The sequence below is a fragment of the Camelina sativa genome, chromosome 17 (assembly GCF_000633955.1).
Source record: "Camelina sativa cultivar DH55 chromosome 17, Cs, whole genome shotgun sequence".
Lineage (NCBI taxonomy): Eukaryota > Viridiplantae > Streptophyta > Magnoliopsida > Brassicales > Brassicaceae > Camelina > Camelina sativa.
In genome coordinates this window covers 2,185,983-2,192,922 of record NC_025701.1, presented here as the reverse complement: position 1 = coordinate 2,192,922, position 6,940 = coordinate 2,185,983, and the positions used below count along the sequence as shown (strand labels likewise).

General features: G+C 32.4%; 1 pseudogene; it reads left to right on the top strand.

Annotated features, from left to right (window-relative positions):
- LOC104754702 lies at positions 5–1,957 on the top strand (annotated as a pseudogene).

Sequence of the window (6,940 nt, the reverse complement as noted above, 5' to 3'; positions counted from 1 at the left end):
TACTTTCTCCGACGGTTTCGACGACGGAGGCGTTTCAACCTCAGACGACAGTCAAAAGCGGTCGGTGAATCTCACGGTTAACGGTGATAAGGCACTATCTGAGTTTATCGAAGCTAACCGGAACGGAGACTCTCCGGTAACTTGCTTGATCTACACGATTCTTCTCAATTGGGCTCCAAAAGTAGCACGTAGATATCAACTTCCTTGTGCTCTTCTCTGGATCCAACCGGCTTTGGTTTTCGACATCTATTACAATCACTTCATGCGAAACAAGTCCGCTTTCGAGTTACCGAATCTTTCTTCTCTGGAGATCCGAGATCTTCCTTCTTTCCTCACACCTTCAAACACTAGCAAAGCAGCATACGGATCGTTTCAAGAAATGATGGAGTCTCTCACAGAAGAAACCAAGCCCAAAATTCTCATCAACACTTTCGATAAGCTGGAGCCAGAGGCCTTGACGGCTTACCCTAACATCGCAATGGTGGCGGTTGGTCCTTTACTTCCCACGGAGGTTTTCTCAGGAAGCACCACCAAGTCAGTTAAAGATCAAGGTAGTAGTAGTTATACACTTTGGCTAGACTCGAAAACAGAGTCCTCTGTTATATACGTTTCTTTTGGAACAATGGTTGAGTTGTCCAAGAAACAGATAGAGGAGCTGGCTAGAGCACTCATTGAAGGGAAACGACCTTTTCTGTGGGTTATAACTGATAAACCCAACAGAGAAACGAAAATAGAAGGAGAAGAAGAGACAGATATTGAGAAGATAGCTGGTTTAAGAGACGAGCTCGAAGAGGTAGGGATGATTGTATCATGGTGTTCGCAGATAGAGGTTTTAAGACACAGAGCCGTAGGTTGTTTTGTGACTCATTGTGGGTGGAACTCTACGTTGGAGAGTTTGGTTCTTGGCGTTCCGGTGGTGGCGTTCCCGATGTGGTCAGATCAGCCGACGAATGCAAAGCTACTGGAGGAATCATGGAGAACAGGTGTGAGGGTGAAAGAGAACTCAGAAGGTTTGGTGGAGAGAGCAGAGATAAGGAGGTGTTTGGAAGCAGTGATGGAGGAGAAGTCGTCGGTGGAGCTGAGGGAAAACGCAGAGAAATGGAAGCGTTNAGTTATACACTTTGGCTAGACTCGAAAACAGAGTCCTCTGTTATATACGTTTCTTTTGGAACAATGGTTGAGTTGTCCAAGAAACAGATAGAGGAGCTGGCTAGAGCACTCATTGAAGGGAAACGACCTTTTCTGTGGGTTATAACTGATAAACCCAACAGAGAAACGAAAATAGAAGGAGAAGAAGAGACAGATATTGAGAAGATAGCTGGTTTAAGAGACGAGCTCGAAGAGGTAGGGATGATTGTATCATGGTGTTCGCAGATAGAGGTTTTAAGACACAGAGCCGTAGGTTGTTTTGTGACTCATTGTGGGTGGAACTCTACGTTGGAGAGTTTGGTTCTTGGCGTTCCGGTGGTGGCGTTCCCGATGTGGTCAGATCAGCCGACGAATGCAAAGCTACTGGAGGAATCATGGAGAACAGGTGTGAGGGTGAAAGAGAACTCAGAAGGTTTGGTGGAGAGAGCAGAGATAAGGAGGTGTTTGGAAGCAGTGATGGAGGAGAAGTCGTCGGTGGAGCTGAGGGAAAACGCAGAGAAATGGAAGCGTTTGGCGACTGAAGCGGGTGGAGAAGGAGGGTCTTCGGATAAGAACATGGAAGCTTTTGTGGAGGAGATTTGTGGAGACTCTGTTGTTCAAAAGTTAAGTTGTGTGAAGTGAAGCAGAGGAAGTTAAAGTAAAAGACAAAGAGTTGGTGTGTAGAAGTGGCCAGATATGAAAGTGTTAGTTCCTAACACTTTGTATATATCAATGCAATAAACACACAAAATGTACTCCATATTTATAATCTACATTGCCTTATGCTCAATTCAAAAACCTGTTTGATCGAATCCCCTTTTGAGACTCTCCAAGTAAGCGTTTTCGATCGATCGCAGTTTAGCTATTTTAGACCATCTCCGTTCTTCTTCTTCCGATTAGGTCTCAGCCGAACCCGTTTTGGGATTGGGCCATTTTTAAATGTTTCTTGTTGGGCTTTCGGCCCTATTATAGTTTCCGATATATACAATGTACAATAATGCAAATAGATATGAAAACAATTATTTAGAGGCTTAAAGCAATTGTATCAAGATATATTTACTTCATTTGAATACCTTTTACTCTATCCGTTTCAAAATATAGGATGCTTTAAGTAAAGCACGCAGATTAATAAGTCTTTACTTTTAACAAGTTTAACCAATCAGAAACAATACTGCATAATATAAAATACTAAACTAATCTAAAAGTTGCATTGAAATTTGAAAACATCCCCTTTTTAATAAAAGGAAAGTACACAATATTGTTTTGGTAGACTTTATAATTTTAATAAATGGTTATAAATGGTTACAAATAGGTTATACATAGGTTATATATTTATCCATATATTAATTGGTTACAAGTTGATAGTTCATATATTAATGGTAACAAATAAAACCTTAATTGTAACCAAAAATCTTAAACAGGATATTCTAAATTGATAGTTCATGAATATTGTAAATTTTTTTCCGGAAGATCACGTTGTTTTTAAAGATCTACAATCACATATTACCAATTTATTTTACTCAGATTTTATTGATAGACAATAACGTTAACCAAATTATTAAAGGGGATAAAAATATACGCTCAATCATAAAAAGAAAGTACACAATTTTTTTTTGTATAATAAAACGGAAGTACACAACTTTTTGTAGATTATATAATTTTTATAAGTTGGTTACAAAATAGATAATATATTAAATGTAGGTTGGTTACAAAAAATAAGTTATAGATGAAATCTGTGGGCTGTATGAAATTACAAATACACTTAAGAATATTTCAAAGAATCCTCTTAAAGATAATATTCTAATGATTTATACAATTTCCAAAAAAAAAAATTTGATTATTCCATATATTGTTACACCATATATAGTGTTAGTCATAAAAATATACTGTTAGGCGTAAAAAGAAATAAAATCTTGGCAATTAATCACACCTAATCGTGATTTCCGAGATTTTATTGTGGATTTCAAAATAAAATCTGACCTAACACTTTTCCAAATTTTTAATATAAATCAATGTCTTTAAAACCGGGCCGTAAGGTGAACCAGAAGTCTTTCCAGTCACTGGCTCAACAAGTCGGATCGGTTGAATTACGGATCAATTAGTTTATTAGTTTGATTACATTTTATAAATATAAAATCTATTTTTCTATAAATATATGAAAAAAGCATACATAGTTAAGTACTAAACAACTAAAATTAAACTTTTAAATGATTAGATAAAATAACTAACTTATTCTTTTATGAATAACAACATTTATTTTTAATTTGGTTTGAGTTTAAAGTGTGACCAAAATAAAATATTTTAATTAGAGAACGACAATCCGGTCCGACCCGCCGGTTCACGGGTTTTTCAGGTTTTTTCGAGTTTTATTTGTTAGGTTTTTAGAGGTTACCCGGACCGAAATACCTATCGGGTTGTGGTTGGATTGAACCGACCAGCCGGTCCTGGTTAAAAAACATTGATATAAACCATTCAGATCTCCATTCACCAAAATATATCTCTCATATTCATACAAAAAATGACAATCGTTTCTCATTTTACAATGCTAAACCTTCTTATAAATTATATTTTATTTTAAAATTATAATATAAATAAAAAGAATTTCAACCCGTGCTCTAGCACGGATCCAAATCTAGTCCTATATTATAAAATAACAACCTTCTCCAAAACATCCTATATTTTGAAACGGATGGAGTATTATTTAGAGAAATCAAAGCGTCTGATGCATTAAAAAATAAATATTTTAATTACTTTTGTTAAAGGGTCTCCAATTTTGTAAACGTAGGTATGGTGCAGTACAGTTCAATTCATTCTTTTTCTCCCGTCAACATTTTCTTCTCTCTTCTTCATTTTTTTTTTTGGTTACAAAACTAAAAAAAATCACTTTCTTATAAATCATAATCAATAATTCAACCCTTATAGAACCTGTACACTCTCTGTTTGTACTGCATTCCAGTGGACATTAGGCCATTCCTATTGCACATACTAGAGGGAGGATGTGAAGAATAAAAAAAGAAAAGAAATAAGAAAAATGTGGAGAGATAAAGAATCAGTGTCTCTGCCTAGACTTATTCAGATACTGAGTCTACAACTGTCACAAACTGATTGGTTAAATAAAAAATTAGAAAATAAATAATTAAATTAAAATGAAAAAATTATTATTTAATTCCTTTGACACTCAGATGGTAGTATGACCAATGTAATTGCTCTTAGGAGAAAATGAAAATGAGTATCCTTTTTCTTCAATGACAATATTTATTCGACATCTTCTTCTTTCCCCTTTAATTTTCTCTTATTTAAAAGCTCTCTAAAAGATTTTTTTTTTAAAGGTATAAAAGAATTGCTCATACGGAGGGAGTTTTAGAAAGGTAACAAATATAGGATGTTTCAAAATATAGGATATTTTTAAAAGTATAAAATATTCTTTATATATTAGATTAATCAACACTTAAACTCTAAAATTTCATTAGATCTCCACTTTGTAAATCTAATTATGTATATTTGTTCTTGAATTTCGTTATCTTAAATAGTAGTAAAAACTTGTACGAAGTTCAAGAGATCAGAAAAAATTATGAGTTTTGGTCTCTAACATTTGTTAATAGAAAATAAGAATTGAAAAATTATGTATTTTTCAGGCGAAGAAAAAAAAGTTCATGTATTTTTTTGGCAAAAATAATTAGTTTGTGTTTTTTCTGGAATTTTTTTTAAAAATAGTAACGCCGTCACAATCCCGTTAATGGACGTAACGGAGACAAGGAGAAATTGGAAAAAAATAATAGCTCATGTATTTTTTATCAACTAAAAAATAGTTTGTGTATTTTTCTGACAATGATAAAAATTCATGTTTTTTCTGGCAAATATTAAATAGTTGATGTTTTTTTGGAGAATTTTCCCTTATAGAAACTGTGCACTCTCTGCTTGTTAGTGAACATTAGGAGAAAATGAAAATGAGTCAACCTCCTCTTTCTTCTATGAAAATTTATTATATGTCTTCCTCTTTCTCCTCTCATCTCCTATTTAAATCCTCTTCTCAAGCTAACCTAAATCTATACTGATCAAACACAAACACAATAATCATGGCAACATCGTCAATCTTGTTGGCAGTAAGAAGAAAAACCACAGACGCACTGAAGAACTTTGTGCCTGTCGCAGGACAATCCATCATGAAGCAAGTAGCAGCCGTGAGAGCCAAAGAAGCTGGTGTCACCGACGTCCACAATGCCAAGTTCAGTGGAGAGCTTCTTTGGCATTGTGGACGTCGGTGACACCAGCTTCTTTGGCTCCCACGACTGTTACTTGTAGTGCCGTTTTAGGTTCATATAGGCTTAGGGCGAAAAAAATGATTTTGTTTTTTTTTTTTAAGTTAAAAATGACATATATATATACTAGATGGTTACCCATTAGAAACGTAGATGTTATGTATTTTAATTGTTTATATATTTATTATTTTGTGACTATGATAAAATCATCTACATATATAGAAATTATTTGATTGCTTGATTCATTGAGTATAGTTTACATTAAATTCTATATAAATATAAATTGTATGTGTGATTGTTTATATATGGCAGCAAATAATCATCAAAAAATAAGCAAAACATATGCAAAATATAAACAAACATAAGTAAAATATTTTTACGTATGTGTTTTATAATGTATTAGATGTTTGAAAGTAAAATTGAAAAACCACATGAAAGTTGAAAATTTGCAACCACACTAACAAAATGCTAATATGAGAAAAAAAAAAAATAGATGGTATAATATTTGAGAGTCTATTTTATGTGTTATTACACATTAGCATTTTATTAATTAATTTAAAATATATTTTTGTATAAAATTTTAACACAAGTTCTCAAAATTTTATGTGATTTTTCATTTACTTTCAAACATTTAATAAATTATATAATACTCTATTAATGCAAATAAAAGATTAAGAAATATGAAATGAGAAGAATTAATAACAAACAAAATATTATAGATTTTTAAAATAGAAAGTGTAAACACATTTTCAAACTAAATACATAGCTAACTAAAAAGATACTTGGCCTTACAATTTTTTTATATTACTAGACTTTATCCCGCGGTACACAGCGGGATGATATTTTTATAACAAAATAAACTAAATTTTAAAATATATTTCTTTGTTAATTTTTTTTCTTTTGTTTAGTGTTTAAGATTGTATAATTATATTCTGATTGTTAATTCTAAAATTTGATCATGACAAGACAATTATTTAGTTTTATTTGTGGTAACATTACATTTTTACCGTATCAAATTTCTTATAGTTACATTTTTTTTAGATTTAACCCCTGAAAATTTTATTCTTACATTATTAGTTTTTTAAAAAAATTGTATTTTTAAATTTAATCAGTAAATTTTTAGTGTTTTTAGATTTAACCCGTGAAAATATTATATATATAAAAAGTATCTACAAACGAACCACATTTCATAAACCGGTTAAGTTATTGTTTGACCCGTTCTTCTGTCGTTGGTAAGCGCTGAAATTAATCTATACAAATACACATGTTATTCAACTAGTGATTTTCAAATCATTTGCCAAATCCAATGTTATTGAATCTTGAATTTTTATTAAACCATTTAAAATCACTCACAATCTTAAATTTGAGATTTATCTTGTGAATTGTACTAATTAATACATGAGCTCCCGTAAGTGTAAAAAAGCTTTGGTAGACGACGACCTAAGGCAAACACTTTCTCGTTTCCTAATGGTCCTCTCTCGTTCACCTAACACTCCTCTTATCTCCTATTTCTAATTCATCAAAACATTATTAGGCGTTTTTAAAAAAAAAAG